Source organism: Microtus ochrogaster, chromosome 10 (assembly GCF_000317375.1).
Source record: "Microtus ochrogaster isolate Prairie Vole_2 chromosome 10, MicOch1.0, whole genome shotgun sequence".
NCBI lineage: Eukaryota > Metazoa > Chordata > Mammalia > Rodentia > Cricetidae > Microtus > Microtus ochrogaster.
This window is the reverse complement of record NC_022016.1, coordinates 72,497,077-72,519,129: the sequence shown is the minus strand read 5'-3', so window position 1 is coordinate 72,519,129 and position 22,053 is coordinate 72,497,077. Positions and strand designations below refer to the sequence as shown.

The 22,053-nt window shown below is 46.4% G+C and overlaps 1 protein-coding gene and 1 long non-coding RNA gene across 2 annotated transcripts in view; one reads left to right on the top strand and one right to left on the bottom strand.

Annotated features, from left to right (window-relative positions):
- Plpp3 (phospholipid phosphatase 3) overlaps nucleotides 1–22,053 on the bottom strand; it is a 79,247-nt gene that overhangs the window by 47,545 nt on the left and 9,649 nt on the right. The gene's annotated exons all lie outside the window — the stretch shown is intronic.
- Nucleotides 17,864–22,013, top strand: LOC113456632. The gene is made up of 3 exons (XR_003377385.1): nucleotides 17,864–18,332; nucleotides 19,221–19,383; nucleotides 19,979–22,013. It is a non-coding gene; the product is annotated as an uncharacterized LOC113456632 (long non-coding RNA).

Sequence of the window (22,053 nt, the reverse complement as noted above, 5' to 3'; positions counted from 1 at the left end):
GTTTTGGCCTTTCTAGTTGGATTCTTTGCAAGTATTATTATTATTATTATTATTATTATTATTATTATTATTATTATTATTATTATTATATGTATCTGTTACATAAGCAGGTATCGCTATGCCACAGCATATGTAACAAATTTCATGAGTCAGTTTTCTCCTTTCACTGAAGGTTCTGCGGACATTAAGAACTCAAGTCATCAGGCTTATGAGGGCAAATTATTTTACCCAGGGAGCCATCTCACCAGACCCTTCAAAAAAAAGCTGCCACATTCATTCTCCTAGAAATAAAACAAAACAGTAGATCACAGTTTGCACCTTTCACTGAGAACTGGAGATCTTCTGCCAGTTTTACATAACCCACAAGCAGATCTTTCTCTCCAGTAAGATGCAGGCAACAGAGCCTACAGGTCTTAGCATCTGTTCACCTTAGGTGAAACAGAGTCACTTGAAGACTTCTTTCTTCTTTTAGGCCCTCCTTTTAATATGGGTGAGAATAAACCTGCATTCACTGGGTGTCTATTATGTGCCAGGAGCTTCAGATATATTAACAGATTTGCATTTCAAAACAATCCTTTTGGTTGTTAGTATACAGTCATTGTCAAGGCTCAGAGAGGCTATAATTTGTCTGTGTCCACTGGCTAAGGAGAGGAATAACCAGGACACATAATAGAATCATCCATCCCAAAGTCCATTTGAAGATGGGGCCACATAGACTCTCTTGCTAAATACACGAGCAAGGTCTAGGTAGACATTCATACACTCCAAAGTCAACTATAGTTACAAAACTGTTGAAAGTACACTTGACCTGCCCAAGGTCAGAAACCAGGACCCCTCCTGGCACTACACAGACCCAGCCTCTCTGGCTAAGCCTCCAGTAGGATCAGTGGTTTGGCTACTGGAGCTGAGGTACTGTGGTTTAGAACTCTTGCAACCACACCTTATCTCTCTGGCCACATGTTTTAAGCTCCTGTATTAAAACCCCATTGGAGATCAGTTTTTCCTTTTCCAGTCGATTCATAAATTTGTTTTTATTTGTGGGGGTCATTTATTGTACTTATGTGTTTTGCCAACCTGTATGTCTATGTACAACATGCATCCCTGGTGCCTATAGAGGTCAGAAGAGGGCACAAGATCCCCTGGAACTGTAGTTACCCTCTGTTTGGAGCCAGCATGTGGGCGCTGGGGATAGAGCCCCAGTCCCTGGGAAGAGTAGCCAGTGCTCTTAACAGCTGAGCCATCTCTCCAGTCCTCATTCAGGAACTCTGGCAGATGGGATTTCATCTCTCAGCAGCTGTCAGGACTGTGTATGACCCTGGGTAGGTCACTCTACCTCTCTCCATGTTAATCATACAACAGGAGAGAGCTAGGACACACCTCATACAAAGTATAATTGCCCGGCTCGGGGAATATTAGTTCTTAGTCCTGTGTGTGCCAGGGAGCCAACCAATAGAAAGCCTTAGTGTCGGGAACCCATCTAGGGAGGATAAGATGTGATCAGAGTTCTGTCCAGATTCTACTCAAGCAGCCATGAGCTCATTCAGCCATCTGACCCCCAAGAGAAAGAAAGACGTGCTTGTAAAACCCTAAAATTCTAGGGACTTCTCAAAAGTGGACAAACAGTCTTTGACAGCGGTTAGCGGGACCTGCTCCCCTGATGCCAGCAAGAAATGCCACTGCTGGAGCAACGTCAAACCTTCTCAGAAGGTCAGTCAAGGCTCAAGGGCAGCAAGTCCAAAATAAAGTGAAGAGAAAACACGCTTTCTCGTTTATCCAGTGGCGAAATATGCACTGGTCAGCATGTACGTGGGCATTCAAGCACCGCTGTCCAGGTGTACAAGAACACCACGTTCACGTGGCACAAAATAAACAGCAGGAACTGGCAGGACATCAGACGCACCTGGGAGGCAGCTCGATAGTCCAAAGGCAAGCCCGCAAGCAAATGTGGGGGTAGAAGGTTAGGGTCAAAGCACCCCTGGATACCAGTAGGAGCAAGGCTGTGCTGGTTGGCAATTCAAGGCTTTGGTGGACTCCCAGGCACTTCAAGAGAGAAGGTCTAAGGTTAATTTCAAGGCCACACTTGGGGAGTCCACACCAAACCTGCCAAGCAGGGATGTTCTATTTGGCCCACCCCACGGTTAAAATCGTTTGAAATTAGTGTTCACGGTTAGTAACAAGCAGTCTTGCATAACATCCAGACTCCCAGCTTCTCATGCCAGTACTGCAGCACATGGCACGGCGTATAGTCTGTATCTCTTCAGATGAAGCCTGTAGGAACGAACCCTCCAGGGGAACACTGATCCGCCCCATGTCCCTAACACTAAGACCAGGCCGTGAATTGACTGCCGTACTCACCCCAGCTGAGCTGCTGATTTCCTTCTGCTTACTTGTTCTCTTTAGTGATTTAAGTTACCTGCCTGGCTCGGCAGATACCTGACTCTCCTTATAGAATAAAGGTGTTCCTATAATCATGAACCCACACAAACAGAAACCGCTCTGGCTCCACGTCTTCCAGAGTAAGCGCTGGCCACAGCAGCCGTGCAAAGGTGTGTACTGTCTGGTACATAGGTATAAGCTTCAATCTTAATTAAAACAAGATGAGCCCCCTACGTTTTCATGTGAGCCTGGCGCATGTGCATTTTTGACGCAAGAAAGTGGAGTATCAATGAAAGGCCACCCTTCTTGAACTCTGAAGCCACCAGCAAGTCTCCCCCATAAGTCTGGTGGTGTAGCATGTATTAGTACCTCCCTTATTAGGCAGGTAAACAAGGTGTGTCATAATAAATTACATGGCTATGATACGAGCCAACCTACCCTATACCTGTCTAGGTGATCCTAAATGGTGTCATCATAGAGTTCTATTTTTAAAGGCAGTAGTTATCCGAAACAAAAACAAAAACAACCTTCGTATGCTACAAGCTCACTAATCCTAAAGAGTAAAAGCCAGACGAGAAGAGACTTAGAAAATAAAAGCCTATCAGATATGGTGGTATCACTGATCATGCTCAAAATGGGGTTAGGCACACAAGTAACACAATAACATTCTCACACCACAGCGACCTTACGTGGTATTATTCCACTTAGCAGGTGTGAAGGCTGAGGCTCAGCATGCCGACATCGTAATTCCTCTCCTGTACTAGCCAAGGATCGCTTCAGAAAACAACCCATTTCCATCTCCCTTGGAAGAAAGAACAATCTCCAGCATTTAATGGAAGCTAACCAAAATTTGGGAGCGCAGACTCCTCAGGAAATACATTCTCTGACTTGGGGGTCCCCTACTTCCTTGGCGAACTTGAATGGCATGTGTGGTTTAAGCAGCAGCGTTCTATCTAAGCTCCTTGATCTTTGGTTCCTCGGGCTTTTCCACCAAGTGAAATTGCTGTAAATACGTTTTAAGCCTTAAGGGAAGGCTGAGGAGTCCCAGTGATTGTGCTATTATGCCCCCACCCCACTGCTGCTATCCCCAGAGCTAAGGGATCAGTTTCAGTGTACTCCTAAGATCCTCTTGGAGAATCAGGTGAGAGGAAGCTCACGGATCCCCAGAAGGGTAGCTCGGACCTGGGCTTGAAACTAGCTTTGCCAATTAACAATCTATGTGATATCCAGCAAGTTGCTTAACTTTTCCCAGCCTCCCCAATAAAAGGAGGATGCCAATACCAGTCTCAAGAGCCCCGAGGAGGAAAGGCAGTATGGTAGGCATTAAATATTAGCTCTCCCCACTTCCCCCAGCCCTGTCCACAGATGCCACTCAACTAGATTGAATGGTGTCCTAAGTTAGCTGGACTAATCTTGACAGGGGCTCTGTCACCCCCTTCTTGGACTACCACTTGCACTGAGCAAGACTGGAGCGGTTCCAGGGTGCTGTGGATAAGACACCTCTCACCCCAGGAACACACTCCCCGTTCCCAGGCCTGTCAATGTTCCTTTTGTAAAACACAGAAACCTTCGAATCTGGCAGCGGCCACCTGCACAAATAATCCAGGGATGTAATTTTGTAACCCAATACAGGTCCCGAAAAGCGAAAAGTTTGAAGTCCAAAATAATGGCTTTGACCTTCTGCCTAGACACTCCCTAGTCACGTTTTAATTTGCAGTTGATTTCCTCTTTGGGTGCTGTCTTTACAGGTACACAGTCATCTTGCAAGTGCATCACAAAACACCTGATTAAAATACAACCTCAGCTTCTTCCCCGGGCATCTAAGGCTTGGCCCATGCCTCAGTCTGCAGAACGGCACTGGGAAGACAGAAAACTGGGGGGTGGGGCTGGGGGTCCTGTTTTAAAGAAGGAAACTCCTTACAGAGGAAATTATGGGTCACAGAAGTTAGTAAGATGTGGTCCCTGCCCTGTACGAATGCATTTGTAACCAGGAACATTAATGGTGGTATTGCTGAAATGGAGGAATGAGGACACCTGCCAGCCCATGCCTGCAGATGGGGGACATGCAACTCCTGTTTACCGACTGGCACCCCGAAACGTACATCAAAGACTCCTTGCTGGCATTTAAATACCAATGATGTGTTCAAGGCTGCATTAAAACAAAAACAAAACACAAAAGACTAAATCCGGACCGCCTTAGCACACCCCTCCCCTTCCCAACTTTTGTCCGAAGAAAACATGAGAAAAGAAGTTCATGGGGGAGCCTAGCTATTCCTAAAACCTAGGTGCTGAAAGATGCTTCTGGTAAGGAGATCAACCAGCCACTTAAAATGTCGTAACCCCAGAAGAATTATCCTATTTGGGGGAAGAGGTTTCTAGCTGAATCATCCCTGGGATTAACACCCAGTGAAATAAATTGAAATCCAATAGAACCATTTAAGACATGCATTCAGCTCTGCAGCTGATCGAGCAAATTAGTGTTTTGCCTGCTTTGGGAGTCCGAACCAATCAGATCAGCCAACCTAGAGGGCAAAATATTTCACTACTCATGTTTGGTTCAGAAACACCTGGAACTCACAAGATGCCACAAGTGAATTTGGAAGGATTAGCTAAACTCCTGATGCCAATACGATTTTTGAAAATCCCCAGTAGACAACAGTCGTTGACACCTGTGTTTCTCAGTCTTGGTTCTTCAGGGAACTTGAGGGTGCAGCCACCAGACCTCGCTTTCACTCCCATCCCTTTCTTCAGGTGCAGCCTGAGTAGGGGGGGTTGCCCGAAGGGTCTCACTACTTCTCTAAATTTAGGGATTAAGGGCTTTGCCCAAAGAATATGTAGTCTTCTCCAAACGAGAAAGCTTTGTATCCGGGGTCCCTTGACAGGACATGCGGGCTTCTCCAACGACCAACCTCAGCAGAGGAAACGGACATTCCTGCTGCTCTTCGGTGTGTGAAGGTAGAAGACAGGCAGGTTTCAGAAGACAAAGGTACTTACTTGTGCAGCCAGATGGGAGTACTTTTTGGCTGGGCCCTTCTCTCTTCAGATAATCCTTCTCACAAGGGCTGGAACCGAAGCTCAGAGGCAAGGTCCCCCGAGCAGCACAACAGGGGACAGCAGGGGTCACCTGACTTTCTGCAGAACTGGGCAGCTGTCAAGCTTGTCTGTCTTAGAGAGCTGTGAGGGGTGCCTCTCACATAAATAGAAATCCAGGTGCTCTGGGGCTGCCCTTAGTTGGGGGGCTCCCTACCCTTCCAGTACGGGGACAACAAAATGCAGGCATTTCCATACCCTAGGGAGAGCTGGCTGTGGTCACTAACTCCTAGGTGGCTTGCTATAGGAACCCCATTGTTCCAGGAAAGGCTCTCCAGGAAGCCAAAGCCCTGGGATGCATTTTTCAGCTGTGGAGAGAAAGGGTTCTTCCTGGGGTGTTTCTTCAGTGGCTCTGGAAGCCAGGTCCTTAATCCTTGCAAAGCAGCATGGAGCCAGCATCCCTCGGAGGGACACAATGTCCAGAATCCTTCTTACAAATCCAAACAGAAAACTCCCTTATTTTTTTCCCTTACAACTTCTCTCAAACAGAGAGGGAAGGGGATAGCAAAGCCCAGGGAGGGGAGGTTCCAGGCCTCTCTAACCCCCTCCTTCCTTATGACCCTACCCACCTGACCCTGGGCTGAAGTAAGTTACAAAGTCCCCACTGTTCTTTCTGCCTATCTTTCCCCTCCCACCCAAACCCCCTTCCCCAAACACACACATACACTTCTTTTTGGAGGGCAAAATGCCAAACAACATTATTCCCCTTCACCATGGCATTGCCATGAGAGACGCCTGGTATGTTTGCCAGAGACATGGGAGGATTTGTGACTATCACATCATCCTCCACTTCTGCTCCTCCCTTTGTGGAAATGGACTTGAAAAGAAAGGGAAGGATCGCCAAGCAGAATCTAATTGGTAAGACAAGAGAAAAGTGCGAGGTGATAGGATCAGGAAGGGATGGGGGATATGGGATTGTGCATCTGGGAGCCAACATGCTTGCAAACCACAAACTCCAGCATCTTTCTGTCCCCCAGCACAATGCCACACTACACTCTGCCATGGATGGCCTAGTGTAGAAAGGAAGGTGCTATCCTGCGAGGTGGGAAGGGGCACCATCTAAGCAAAGAATACTGTGTCACAGCCACATGAAGTCACTAAAAAAAGAAAATCAAAACTGGTCTGGGAGGGGGTAGGGGTGTTGATTTGTTTTTGTGCTGGTGGAACTAGCAGGCTTAGGTACAATCCTTCGCACTTGGACCAAGTCAAGGCATCGTGACACCAGACCATGGTCCTCAGCTGCAAAACAGGTCCTGCAGTCTTGAGAGGCTATAGAGGGGATTTCCTGAGATGGCGCCCTGAGCAGCCAGTCCCGGAGCAGGTGCGTTACTGAGACATCTTCCTTCCCCTCCTTTGGAAGCACAGAGGGGAGGGGAGCTATTGCTAGGAAAGGGGCAGGTCGGTGAGAAATAAGCCAGGGGCTGCTGGTGCTGAGAACAAGCTGCATATGTGGGCTGCGGCTTGTCCATCAAAATGACAGAATGGGTCTCCGGGAATTAATTATTCACCCAACTCGCCCTTCACAAATCCCGTCCAAAGGAACGGTTTGATTCCCTTTCAGTACATTGACTATACAAAATACTGAAAGTCCAGTACACTTCAAAAGCCTCACAAAAACCCAGGCCTGGCCTTGGCAGGAGTTCCTCAGCCACTGGGTTTTTCTGTGTGTGGTTTATAATAACACGCAAGCCTGTTGCCAAGCCCTAATCTATTAAGGGACTGCCAATTAGCAGGGGGCTTAGAGTTGTAGGTTTGAGAACTGGGGAGTGGGCCTAATTAGGCTTGCAAGTCATTTCTCTCCATTGCCTCTCTCCATCTGACACAAGGCATACTAGGCCATTGTTCTAGATAGAACCTTGCTGTAGCCTTGGGCACACCGGGCTCTGTTTGTGTTAAGAGGCCAGACCCGAACGCTAGTGCCCATGCTCCTGTCTGCACTAGATGGCAAAGGTGGGATGGAGCAGGGCTCTAACTGGGCAGTGATTCTCAAAGTCAGACAATCACTATCAGAGGCACTCATTAAAAAATTTATATAGAATAATGGTAAGAATCTGGGCTCTGCTTAGACCTACTCAAGCACTCAATCAAAATAGCAACAAGGAGATGGGGATGAATGAATATCCTCCCTCTCCTCTTCCATCAGCCCTCTTAGTGTTTGGGAATAAATCAAGGTAATCAAGCACTCTACCACTGAGCTACATCCCCAGACCGAGAATTCTTATTTTTTTTTAAGGTGATTGATTGTATCAAGGTGATTTAGCAGCTGTTTCGAAAATGCTACCCTGAGCTAGAAAAACAATCTACAAAAAATATGTATGGATATATTTATATATAATGTGATTCACCTATACATACATTAGACACAATTTTAAACTGTATTGAATAGCAAATATTTCCTGAGCAGCTGTTGGCTACTGGAGCTGGGAAATACTGAGAGAGCTTAAAACAGGGCTATAAACTCCAAGGGCTAACCTTCCCCAGTAGATCACCTGCAAAAGCCCCGTGAGGACTCAAACCCACAGTCTCCCTACCCTTTCTCTTTTGCCTGGGTAGGAGTGAAGTTTTCAAACGCTTTGCCAAAATATCTTCCAGAAAGACAAAGGATGATTCTGGGAGCCAGACACCAGAGGCTTTTTAGGAGGGAAAGTTTGAGAAAGTTCATGACTTCTGATGGCCTGGTCTCCAGACAGAGGGCCAGGAATGAAGCAGAAGGTCTCTATGGCAGAAAGCGCCAGAGCCAGAGCCAGGGCTTGGCAGCTCAAGGTCCTTGGTGATTTTAAAAAGTCCCTTTGCCTCTTTGGGCCTCTTTATTGAGTGGAGAGAAAGGGTGAACTTGCGGGTCATTCCCACTCGAGTTCAGCAGGAGCATGCCACCCAGAGCCTTCAGTAAAGTTCACGGTTACATTGTACAACCCACAAGGATATGGGACTAGCTGAAGGTTCTCTAAGAAATGCTGGCCGCGGTCATCTCTAAGCATTCTAAGCGGACCGATCCATTGCAGTTTTCAAACAAGACTGAGCTTTTCACCTGCAGGCCCAGTGTTCAATATGCATCCCCTCTCCAATGCTGGATATTCAGCAGGCTCAGGAAGGGAGTGGCTTGGCAGGCAGGGTTGAGAAAGGCCACTCTGGTGGCTGAATGGGCAATGGTATGTAGCAAGGGAGGTAGAGTCAGCTGGCTCCGGGCAACCAAGCTGTGTGACTAATCACCTTCCATGGATAGCATGGGCATTTTACACTCATCCCCTTCCACCCGGAATGAGATGAGCTAAGGCCCCTGTCACGGCACTGCCACTCCAGATCCTAGACAGCACAACTCAAATAAACACCACCTACTCTCCAAGAGCATAGGAAGCTGGCTTCATCTTAGCCTCACACACCTCTCTAAGCAGACAGCTCATGTCCCCTTACACAGACACCTTCAGGCGACCTTAGCACAAAGGATAAGTCCTTCCACAGTCCACCTGGGTCTAGATTAGAACTGAAGAGTCAACAGACAAACCTATTTGTCGGCAAGGTTTCTGAACACTGGTACAGTGTCCCCGTGAATGAGTGGATTCTGGGGTCATGCACCTGGGGTCTGGCCTTCACCTTTAACAGGTCCCTTGGCCTCCCAGAGACACGGGAGAAATAAGAGAGGATATAAGGATGCTCTGAGAAAGCCCCCGCTCCCCGGTACACAGACAGCTCAGAAACTGTTACATCTGAGAACGCGGGAAGCCTCCATAAAAGGGAGACAAACAAGCGTTACTTAGTGTAGAAAGGGAATCCATTGTGACACATGTAGAAACTAAACATGAAACACACAGATTTTTGGCCATTTTTCCTGTTTTTATGATATTTGAGTGACTGCAAATATCCAAACAGAGTACAGGCTTTGGGGCAAAATCAATTTGAGTTTGGTGTTCTGATCTGCCATTAAGGGATCTACACAAACTTCTAGACCATGTGTAAAATGGGGCCGGGAGGAGTAATCCGCAGGAGTTGCTCAAGGCTAGTGTGGATTGATGGGAAGTAAGGTGTGTGTGTACGTGAACGCGAACAGCACTGATTCACGGCAAGGACTGTTTGTTTCTCACGGTTTTGACTACGTAATACATTACAGAGGATGAGGACGACCAAGGGGGCCTTTGTCCCTTTAAAGCAAGCAATAGTATATGCAAAATTACATAGACAAATTTCTATAAAACAGCACAGGTAGGCCGGGCGGTGGTGGCGCACATCTTTAATCCCAGCACTCGGGAGGTAGAGGCAGGCGGATCTCTGTGAGTTCGAGGCCAGCCTGGTCTATAAGAGCTAGTTCCAGGACAGGAAGCAAAAACTACGGAGAAACCCTGTCTCGAAAAATCCAAAAATAAAAAAAAATAAAAAAACAAGACAGGTTTCCAATGCTCATCTCAATGCTAACGGAAGATGGGAAGTTTTCTAACGTTTGCTCGATGCAGTTTTGAATGGAATGTCCTTGGAAGTTCCCCAGATTACTTCACGCTGCTAGCCCCATCTCTGTACCATAATTTGTTCATTCTCTCTTCCTGCGCTTACTTCTAATAAATATCAAGCACTTGCAATCAACAAAGCACAGAGGGGGAATCACAGGAATCTTAGTTCATTTGCCGGAGAGCTGTCGATGGAAAAAGTCTTCAATTTTAGTTGAAACTAAGATAGGTGCAGTTGCCGCTCCCCCAGGAGGGCGCTGACTGAGAAGGCACCATCAGCAGCTTCTGCCCATCAGTTCTGGCAGGAGTTTCCACCTCCCTGTGAACCCCACACCAAGAAGACCAGGGGTGGCTGGGAACATTCACTGCTTGTTGCCATCTTGTTTCCTAGACTTCCCTCAGACTACTGAAGCATATCTGTGTGTACACACAATAGGTATAAATATGGTCTATTGAAGTCATTTATGCAAGAGAAAGAAACCAAAATCTGGGGGGATGCAGAGAAGAGGAGGAGATTGAGGACAGGAAGGAGAGGAGGGGGAAGAGGAGGAAAAGGAGGGCAGAAGAACAAGGACCAATATCTAATACCAGTTTCTCCTTGGAATGTAGTCCAATCACCAGGGAATTATGAGGATGCCAAATAGTCTATCGGTCACTGTATTCGTTGGCTTTTTCAAAGGAATGGGCCTAGCTCGCCAACAGGCTTCACAAGTGCACAACTGTAATTTAAGTTTCAGCTACGCCTGGCACGCTGTATTTAACCTGGCTTTTAAATAGCATCACAGTGCAGGTCCAAATCAGTTGCATGTAAAGTTAATAACCATCAAACACTGTCTCCTGCCAATCAAATTAGAATCAAAAGAGACAGTTTTCCCCTGTTCGTGGCCTTTCCAACTCCTGAGTAGGAAACAGGATATGATGAAAACATACCATTGCAGAGGCAGACACGCCTAAAGTCAAATTGCATGTTATATCTCGGGCCCCAACTTCCTTCCATGTATATGAGGGGAGGTTCCAGGTTGAAGCATACCCCCACCCAGAATTCCCGCGGAAGTCCTTAGTGTGAACTAACTCAGACAGCCTCTCTAGACAATCTAGACAATCACAGCAGTGAGTCCTAATCCAGTCAAATCGATGTCCTTAGAAATGAGAAATCTGCACACGGGAACAAGATTGCAGGGCATATAAGAAGGGGTCCTGCGAAACGGAAATGGCCATTGACAAACCGAAAATAAACTTCCCGGTAATGTACTAAATGGCAGATTATGTGTGATTTTTCTTTTCCAAATTCTGGTTGATACAACTTAAAGCATCAATAATGGAAATTAACTTTAGACAAAAGGCTAAAAGTACATGTTAGTGACAGGAAAAAAAATCGACAGTTTCTATTTTTTTTTCAATTTTTATTGAGCAACTCAAGTACTGTATTAGGGACTTAGTAAGTAGACAGGCTGCCTCCCTCAGAGTTTCCTGCCGAGATTCTACAGACACCTGCTTCTCATGAATGCCTCTCCACTTATACATAGAAATATAGCATTTTCTCTAAATTTTACTGACACACAAACATTGTAGTCAAGTTCCGTGCATAACCTCTAAACACAACAGCCAAAAATTCTCTGCTAAACATCCTTCAGTTAACCAGAAAGTTGCTATAGCTCTGGCCAGGTCCAGCTGTCAAAAGGCTTCCTGTGATGTCAATCTATACACCGGGGACCAATCCACTCCCGAGTCCCACAGCGACTTCTAGATTATGTTGGGCATCTGTTTGCAGATTCTAGGCTCCTGTACCTCCAGACTCAGGTTTCCATTCTCGGATCACTGTTACACATTTGCTCGGATCAAGGATATACGTTTGGGGGATGGAGGAAGCACACGATAGATATTCCTAATTTACGAAAATTTGTACCATCTTGCCTGGTTGAACTTGATCTGTTCAGCAGAATCAGTTCTCAAATGTGTACACGAAGACAGCCTCTGCTCCTCTTTGGGGCGGTGGTATCACTGACCCAGGCCCACCCAGAATACGTTCCTCCTGCTGCCAATGCTTCTGACAAACCCATCCGTTTCCTTAGTTATTCCTATTGTTTGCTCCCTTCACCCAACATCTTACCACAGAGTTGACAGGAAGTGGATCCTTTCTGGTCAAGGAAGATTCTGCTGCATAAGTAAAGTTTTCTCTCTCTCTCTCTCTCTCTCTCTCTCTCTCTCTCTCTCTCTCTGTCTCACACACACACACACACACACACACACACACACACACACACGGTGGGCAGGGAGGGGGAATCATCTCCCATGTCAATGGCCCTTATCTCAATGTCCCTGCTATTCACTGTTTGTTGGCTTGTTGTCCTTTAGGATATGTGCAGTAATGAGCATTGCAAGCCTTATTTGCAGGAAGATCCAATACAAAACCCAGCTAGGAGGCTGGAGCCTGGTGGGTGGCTGGGAAATACGTGCAGTAGGAACTGTTCTTCCAGAAATCTGTCTCTGCACCTTCCGGTCCTCACCTCCCAGTCACAGAGATCCTGAGCCCCTGAGTAGAAATTGTGTCTTGTAAGTTTTGCAGCCACGGCAGCCTATTTAGTATAAAGCGGCAGTCAATAAATACCGGGTGATTCAGTGGCGTGGCGGGACGAATGCATTGATTACAGTGATGGCTCTGGGCCTTGTCAGGAAACCTCTGATCTCCTAGTGAGATACCCTTACTAAGAAGGCAATATCCACGGACCTTTACGGATGGCTCCCCTTTCTGGGCAAAGACAGAGAGTGCTGTCAAGTCCAGGTTTTATAGAGTGTGCCAACTGGGCTGGCAGATGACAGGTAGCCTCTGAGACCAACTTTCCAGGGTTCCAGCAGAACCCCTCACTGTATGGGGAAACTTTATACTTCCTCCTTCGATCGCCCGAATCCCTCTTCTCGGCAAGTCCCGGGGCACCATTCCAATCCCACAGTGCTCTGTGCTGAAGCCAAAGCTCAGCTTCCTGCCTCAAAGGGCCCTTTGTTTAGGCTCTCTTTCCCAATCAGCGTATCCTGAGCTTGAACCCCTAGCTTTTGAGAACTCCGAAGCCTTGGCGGTAGAGAACTTGCCAGCAGGTTTGTGGTCCTTAACAGCTTTCACAAACCTCAATGTGAGGGAATGTCTCTAGCTAAGAAACGCTTTTCAGGGGAGGGAGGAGAGGGGGTATTATTTTAAGGGTTGCAAAAACAACTTCAAATCGACGCTCCAGTCTTTAATTGCTACCAGAGGACTGAGAACTTCTTGTTCTCCCATACTTAATTAAGGAGATAGTTTTAATCAACTTCAAATGATATCGGTTAATATGCTCTGCTCAATCTCCCAGGCAGGTTTTGCATCAGAACACTGGAATGCATCAGAGACACATTTTCACAGCGGCCTCCCCACCTGGAACACACCTTCTGGAGAGCAGCTGGAGGAGAATGCCATCTGCACAGCCACCAGCTCACTCCAGGGGAGGCTCCAGGGCACTTTTTTTAAAGGCCGTACACTCTGGGTCCAAACACACTTAGAGCACACTGGCTGCAAATTCAGTGGGCACCCTCCTTCTAAAGCTTGCCAATCATCTAGGAGACCTAGCTGTTCCCAAACACTTCCAGGGCCAGGGCACAATAATAATCAAAGAACCTAGCGTGGCTAGGCACCTCCCAATCTCCTGACAGCCTGCAATGTGAAAATTCCCATCCCCACTCCACAGACACAAAAAGTTCGGAGCGGTCTGTTGTCGACTCCCAGAACTCAAGAGGCAGAGACAGGCGGATCTCTGTGAGTTCAAGGCCAGCCTGGTCTACAGAGCGAGTTCCGTGACAGGCTCCAAAGCTACCGAGAACCCATCTTGAAAAACCAAAAAAAAAAAAAAAAAAAAAAAAAAAAAAAAGGCTAGCAAATGACCCAAAATTTGAACTCAAACAAGCCTGACGCTATTGTAGCACACTGCGTCTTAAAGTTTAGAACTTTAATTCCTGACTATGGGAATTATGATGGGAAATTGTGTCATCTGTCCCCTCAGTGACAACATCTAGCGATTTAACTATCGAAATCTCCAGTGAACTAACGTTGTCTCGTGGGCACACGCCTTTTTATCCCTGACGACTTCTGAAGATACTAGATGCCATTAGGTCAGGAAATCTAGACACGATTGCAGATGATTTGTTTAAGGGCACTAACTGGCACCAGGGCTGCCGTGGCTTTGACGTCATGATGTTTAAGTGCTCAGGTTGAGTAGTGATGGGGTAAGGTGTGGGTAACAACCAGCTATCAAGAATGGGTTCTCCTTCTGCAGCCCGCTGGGGAGGAAGGAATGTATGGACAGAAACTAGATGTACCGAGGTGCGAGTCGTTTCTCTAGAAAAGCTAAGACTGATCGTGAAGGTAGATGAACCCGGAGTCAAAAGAAGCAGACTCTTGAATGTAGCCGTGTCTGTTGGAGGTGGGGTGGTGATGACGATGACAGGAAGAGAAGGTGAATGAGGGTCACTCCTCTCTTTAACAATTTTACTGTGCTTTGGGATGCCATTAAGGTTTCCAGGGCTTTGTAGACCACTGACACCCGAGATTACAGCTAATTTAACAGAATAACCAAATCTAGCAGTTACAGAGATGCTTAAACATGTCTCCTCTATGGATTTGACCTTCTTTCCTCTGGAGTCTACCCATTTTCTGGGACATCTGACTTCTCCAAGTGTAGTTTCCCACCTATAAAGTAAGGGTGGAATGGGAGACTTTTTGACGCTTGAGTCCTCTGTGTTAGGCATTGGAAGATTACGCTAAAGAGTGGTCATTGATATTGCTATCAGAGGAAGCACTCTGCCAAGATGGCTTCAACGGTGCACCCCTTCCTTGACAAACAGTGGCACTATTACCTACAGCCTTTAGCGGTCTTCCTTCAACCCCCTTCCCAGTATACGGCTAATAGCCCCTTGAGCCTGCTACTTCTGCACGGAGTACATGGCACATTCATGCCACCAGACCTACCCAGGGCAGGGACCACATCTCGTTCTTCATGAGATCATTAAATCTGCAAAGCTAGTGTAGGTCATAATGGATTCTTAAAATTATAAATTGACACGATGATGACTATTATGGTAACCATTACTTGCCTACAGTGTACCAAACAGTACTGGGTTAAAACAATAAGAAGACTGATTTTATACTAATTAGCATGATCTTTTGAACAGAAAGTTTGATATTAATGGGGGAATTAACTGGACGGGTTGTGTACTTGGTGACGGAGGAGTGGGAGGACTAACCGAATGATAGCTTTAAAATAAGAAGCACAGCCGGGCGGTGGTGGCGCACGCCTTTAATCCCAGCACTCGGGAGCCAGAGGCAGGCGGATCTCTGTGAGATCTACAGAGCTAGTTCCAGGACAGGCTCCAAAGCCACAGAGAAACCCTGTCTCGAAAAACCAAAAAAAAAAAAAAAAATAAGAAGCACAGATCCAAGGTTAATTCCTAACACCTGACCTCTTGTGCCATCTTTCCGTCTGTCTTGGCATCTGTAAAGTTGGAGTGACACGCCATTTCCACGTGGATACCATGTACCTGAACAAAAGAACAAACCCTGGAAGGAAGGCAATGCGGGGCTTGACAGTGTCCGCGCTTCTTTCTTTGATCTCAGTCCCCTAGGAGCCATGAGACACAGGACTGACGCAGACAAGAAGCTAAAAGGCGAATGTGACGAGGATCCACCCTCCAGGGTCACTGCGGTGGCGGTGGTGGTGCCTGGGTTCTTTGATCCAGGGTCTCTCAGTGTAGCTCAGGCTGGCCTTGCACTCAGTCATTTTAATGGCTTTCCAGGAGGTAAGAAAGCAAGGAAGTGGACACTGTTTGAAGTAACAGAACAAGAGTCACCACGCAGTAAGGGCAAGTGATTTGGCGAGCGCAGCCCAGTCAGTGAGTTAGCCAAAGCCAGGACATAAGTGGAGATAATTTTTGTTCTTCCAGCTCGGGCATCATTTCTCTAATAGTGGTTTTGGCAACCGGTAATGTAACTCAAGGGTAGAGGGCTGGCCCATCATGTTTGAGGGCCTGGGTTCCATTCCCGACAGCACAATAAAGTCAATCACTCACTCATTCATTCATTCATTCATTCGCTCTCATTTTTCTTTTCCTGTTCAAAACCTGCTACAAGGTAAGGCTAGAGTGAAGTAGGTTAAACTTTTTTTTTTCTTAAAGAAGCCATCACGGTTAGCACAAATTCATTTTAGCTGACCAAGTTTACCACATCATACGATAATATAAAAGCTAAATTTAAAAGCCTAAGTTCTCTTAAGTTAGGTCACACTCACAGTCTCTCGAGTTCCTTAGGCTAGTATAGGCTGTCACCAGCTCTAGCCAGTGACGTGTCTTTCCATTTCATCACGGTGACTTACAGGAAGCAGGTATGAAGCAGAACTTAGCTTTATAATTACACTTAATAGTGAAGCTTTTTATAGGAAAAAAAAAAAACAGGTATTGTGTCAGTGGCTACCTTGAGATTGTAAATTATACAATAACAAAAAGTGAAAAAAAAAAAGTGTATTGTCCTCTCTGGCTTTATGGCCCTACTGTCTAGAATGCTGTTTTTATTTATATAGTTTTTCAATAAAAATTTGAGAGCTGCTTAGTAAAAGAAACTTCAAATTTAGAAAGATGGCACCAAAGTACAAGGCAAACCCATTCTTTAAATTTTATTTTTTTTACATTAGAAAGATCAACACACACACACACACACACACACAAATAAAATAAAAGAAAGAAAGATCAACACAAAGTGGCGTAAGACCCACAATAAGGTGAAGTTTGCCCAGAGGAAACAGTTGAGAACTTGACTACCAAGAACTGGGCAGCACGTTCCTCCCTCATAGGGACGAAGAACGAGGAGGTATGGGGAAGGCTGGGAAATCCATCCAATCCACACGCCTGAAGCACAAGCAGTGAAGGAGGGCAGAGATGAGAAGGGAGGGAGGAGCAGGAGAGGTGGCAGACAGAGGGCAAGGTGGAGACCAATTCTCAAGCTTCTCAAGCGTACTGACAGATGCACTTTCCAGCCACGGAACACTGTTCCGAGAAGAGGTGCCTGGGTGTTCAGAATGGCTGTCCTTAAGCACAACCTTGGCCCAAGGATGACTATGGACTGCCACCGAGAAATACAATCTACAAGGACAGTTTTCAGAAACGGGCACAACAGAGAGAAGACGGTGCGTTTCAGACAGAACTGCATCCACGTCACCAATATGAATTTAGGGTTTCAAAGCACTTCCTGTGCCCGTGGCACACTATCCGTCTCAACAGCTCATCCTCATTTTACCGCTCACCAAATGGCAGCAATTTGCCCGAGGTTCCCCAGCGAAGACCTCAAATATCGAGCCTAGGCAGCAACGGGCTGCCGCGTAGACCTTTAACTTTTATCATTTCATTAAAGTATCAGATCCAAACACCTGGCTGGGTTCACCAACTGCTGTGTAACTGTCTTCTCGTCTTCTCGCTTGCTCCTTCAGAGCGGGCTCCACCCTAGTGGATTTCTCTGCCTCTTCCCCAAGGCACTGCATACTAAACAAAGGGAAAAGAGAAGCTGGCCAGCCACACTCAGGAAGGTTCTCCATGGTGGCTTTCGGACACAGAGACAGCCAGGGATCCCCTTTCCCAGGTGCCTTCTGGGTATTTCCTGTTCATCCATGAGCAGGGCAGGAAGAGCCTCGCTATGGTTCCTAAGATGCGCATCTGTAGCGATTCTGCTCTGCATTCTAAGTGTGAAGGATGTGTACAAAATGGGACTGCTCTCGGCCCCGTTTAGCTTCTCCATGGGTCTGTGTTTGTCAAAGCTCTCTGCCAACCCCCTCGGAAAGGAATACCACAGAACTTCTTTTAGGAGGGTAAAAAGGCCTACTTTATACACTTGGTCTCATGCTAATCAGAGCACCATTGAAATCCCCGCTGAATAGGAGCCCCACAAAAGCCTGGGAAACACTCGGTGGTCTTTTCCAAAGCTTCAGTCAAAGCATTCCACTCCCTGGCTTTTTAACTCCTTTGGAGAAGATGGATAAGAAGGGGCATCAACACTGGAATCAGAAACTGTTATTCCTCGGCAGAAAAGTCACCCCACTTCTGCATGAAACTTGTGGGGGCTCTCTCACCGTTTCTTCTAAACAGATCTCTCCGAAGCTCCCGTTCTCTTCAGTATACGTGTAACGGAAGTGGGCATAGGGTACGGCGACCAGCTCAAGGGAGATCCAAACACTGCACTTTCCTGGGAATCTCAAAGACCTCTGCTGGAGATTAACTAGTTGAATTATTAATGCAGTGTGTCACCAGCCACCAATAGGAGCTGAGACCCACCCTGTTGACCAGCTTTCTGGGGAAAAAAAAAAGAAAAAGAGAAAGAACTGAAATGAATGCCGGTCTCCTCCCGCACAGGGCTGTCGTGAAATTCAAGTAAGTTAATAATGCATGAAGTGTCTTAGTGCACAGCTCGCCACATAATGAGTACTCAGTGAAGCCCCTGCCCTTTCAGCCTGAAGTTCAGAGTCTCGCTGCGATTCTCTTGAGAACCTACACAGGAACAGGAAATACTAACATGGACAGAGGGCTTTAAACCCCAAGTCAAACTTACACAGGTTACAGGGCCTTTCAAGACATTCTGACTCGTTCGTTTTAGTCATAGGCTTGTTAGTGACAATGCCAGTCCAAATGCCACTCTTCACGGTTGCAGAATAGAATGTAGGTATTGGTTGGTTGGTTCAGGGCCGAGAGTGCCGCCATTTTCTGTCCCGAGACCTGTCACTCAGCCTCCCTGAGCAGCAGCCGCCTCGTCCGTAGCATCAATTAGAGGACTGTGAGAGCCGATGAGAGGATGGTGCGCCTGGCTACAGGGAAGTGTTCAAACATCCACTTCCCAGCCTTTTCCAGCTGACTGAAGACAATGCTACCCCAGGTGTCATGTGTCATGACGGGGTGGGGGGAGGAGTGTGTGTGTTTGTTAGTTCTGGGGGGAGGGAGGAGACAGAGGGATCCACAGTGAGAAAAACTAATTGAAGCAAGACAGAATACCTAAACCCAAACAAACTCTCAGACGTACAGCAAGTCATTTGGAAGAATTCTTCAGTGAAAGATTATTAATTGATAATAAATCCTCAGTTTCACAGTGGGGGCAAGCACAACTGTGAACCATCAGCTTAAGGCAAACTCACAGCGTAGTTTCTCAACGCCAGCCACGGACTCAGGAAAATTACATCTAATATTCATGACAGCGCACTTCCCCCAGGGGTGGAAAGCCCTGGACTGTGAATGCTGTGACCCAAGATGTATATTTTATTTTCCCAGTCAGTCCGGAGGAGCTCTGCACTCAGACAATGCCTCAAGTTCAGGCCTTTCCGAGAGCAATCCCTCACAAAGGAGCGAGGAGCCCACTAGCCCTCCTGCCAGGCCAGTGGAACTGCTCTCTGAATAGATTTCAATGAGAAGCCCCTGAACAAAAGACTCTCTGGTAAGTTGGTAACACCTCGGGAAACATTGTTAAAATCTCAGCTTTCTAGAAGTTCCCCCTCAGGAGCACAGACTACTCAGCTGCTGCAGAACAAAGCACTAGGCCTTTAATCAAAACAGCCACGGAGGGCGGGATGTCAGCAAAATGCGAAGATGAGGAACGATGTGTTAAGGCTGTTCCTCCCTAGAAGCCTACAGAGGCCAAATTGACCAAAACAGCCCCTTTGGGCAACTGTCTAATGAAATGGGCTGTGCGGCTGAGAAACATTTCTGCCACTTCCTGTTGGTGGTTGCTAACTTTATAACAATGTGGGTCATTTGTGGGGAAGAGGCCAAGAGGAGAAGTTCCATTTACTCCCTTTAATGAGCAAGCTGCATCCGCAGACACTAACCAGAGAAGCTCAAAACTTACCGCGACAGCGGACGAACCTGCGGCACAAAAAGGGTCACTAGCAGAGTGACCCATTACTGCTGCCTGGTGTGAGCTCCAAAGGGGCTCTAGTTCAAGGCCCTCCTACCCCTCAGAAAGCCTTCCCATAGGGCTCCAGGAGCCAGTATGCTTCCCTTCTTAATTCTGAGCTTTTACTTCTTTCAAGGTACCAGCATTTCCTGCAGTGAAGATCCCTGGAAGCTACTTCCTGCCCTCTCCCTCATTATATCTAGAAATATTGTCAATCATTCTCTACTTTTGTTAGGCAAAGCATGAAGGGAACCAACTGCATCTCCTGATGGCCAAAAATAAGGAGCAGACCCATAGTGAACTGGCAGGTGTCACTCAAATTATGTTTAGAACGCTGATGCACGGACTAGTCTAGGCAGCTGCTAAGGCCTAAAAAAAAACACTTATTTTATATTATTTTATCTTATATCTGTGTACCATGTGTGTGAAGTGCCCACAGAGGCCAGAAGAGGGCATTGGAGCACCCACCACCACCCCTGCCGCCACTGCCCCAAACTAGAGGTCAGTGAGCCATTATGTGGGTGCTAGACATTGAACCTAGGTTCTCTACAAGAGGTGCCAATGTTCTTAACCAATGCACTCTCTCTCTCCAAGTCAGTCTTTGCAAGTTAGTTGTTAGTAAAATACATTAGCTATTTCTGAGTTATCCCAACAGTCATAGGATGTCCCATGGTTGCCTTAACCTGACCTTAATGGGTCCAAAAACTCAGGGTGAGAATCACAAATCTAACTCACTTTTGGACACTTTGGCCTCCACAGACTGATAGAAAAGCAGGCTGGGGGGGAGAAGTGGGAAGCCAGGGCTTCACACACACTCTGAAAACATAAGCAGGAGAGCCAAGTGGTGAAAAACAGCCTCACCAGTCAGACTTATCAGCCCGGTCCTGAAACACTCGGACTGCACCAGAGGGGAGTTAGTTCAACCTCTCTGAACTTCTATAAAATGGAGCTAAACGTGATTGGCATTTTATAGGCTCCTTGGAGAACCAAATCAGGATGTATGCATAGCACTTGATCTGGTAAGAAGCCCACAGCGAATACCCACTACATGTAAGCAACTGTCATTATTTAGTCAGACTTCAGTTCAAGTCCCCGCAAACACGAGCCAAGTGAGCCTCAGCAAGTCCCTTGCCCTCTCTGGGATGAAGAGCCAAAGGTCAGCATTCGCTTCATTCTGATTCTGGAAACACGGAGCCATCGTGGGAAGCAGCTAACGGTCATGAAGATTATCTCTCCTTCGCCCTCTTTAAATATCTGCTCTTTCACGGGCCACATATCAACGCTTGATGCTTAGGGCATTTTTACCGTGACGTGACGTCATCGGATTCCTGAGGTCTTGTGATTGCCTTATCTTCTTCAATATCTCCTGACATCCAGCACGTGAGTCTCAGTGATAGGAAGCCACTCAGTTCTGAGATGGCGACTATAGGTCTATCCGGTGGGGGAGGGGAGGAACTAGGCCAAACAGATGGATTTGTACTGTGAGGCCTGAAGACTGTATCAACCACGGTCTAGGAATAGAAAGGTTTTAATATTTCAACTTCTACACAGTTTTCAAGAAACTCTGGAGTGGATCCTTTTGTCGTTGTTATTACTGCTTTGTTTTGTGTTTCACTTGGAAAATTCAGTCGGTAAACTGAACTTAAAGGTGTTACTGAGCAGGGGGGTGGGTCGGACCACCCACCCTCTATATCTCAGTCAGAATACTGTTCTCTGCTCACTGGTCTTAAACCCAGCAACTTAAAGGATTAAAAAGTCTGTTTCTTCGTGGGAAAATGCCCTTAAGAACAAAAACGATGCTGAGGTGTGATTTCGCAACTATCCTAATCCCCAAGACCTCTAGTAAAACTTTTTTTTTCTTTTTACAAAAGTTAATTAATCGAAAGTGGTGCAGACGTGATGGAAGTAATTTGGCAATTCCTCAAAAAGTTAAACATCTGATAATATGATCAAGCAATAGCACTCTTCAATCTATAGATCTATGAGAACTGAAAACACAAGGCCGCTCTTCCTATTCATAAAAACCCCAAATGGGAATAACCAGTAGAGACATCAAATAATAAGTATACAAACTAAACATGGTATATCCATAAATGGATTATTATCTGGCAATAAAAACAAATGAAGCACTTACTGATACATGCTATGATATGGATGGGACTGGTTTTTTTTTTTTTTGGATTTTTTGAGACAGGGTTTCTCCATAGCTTT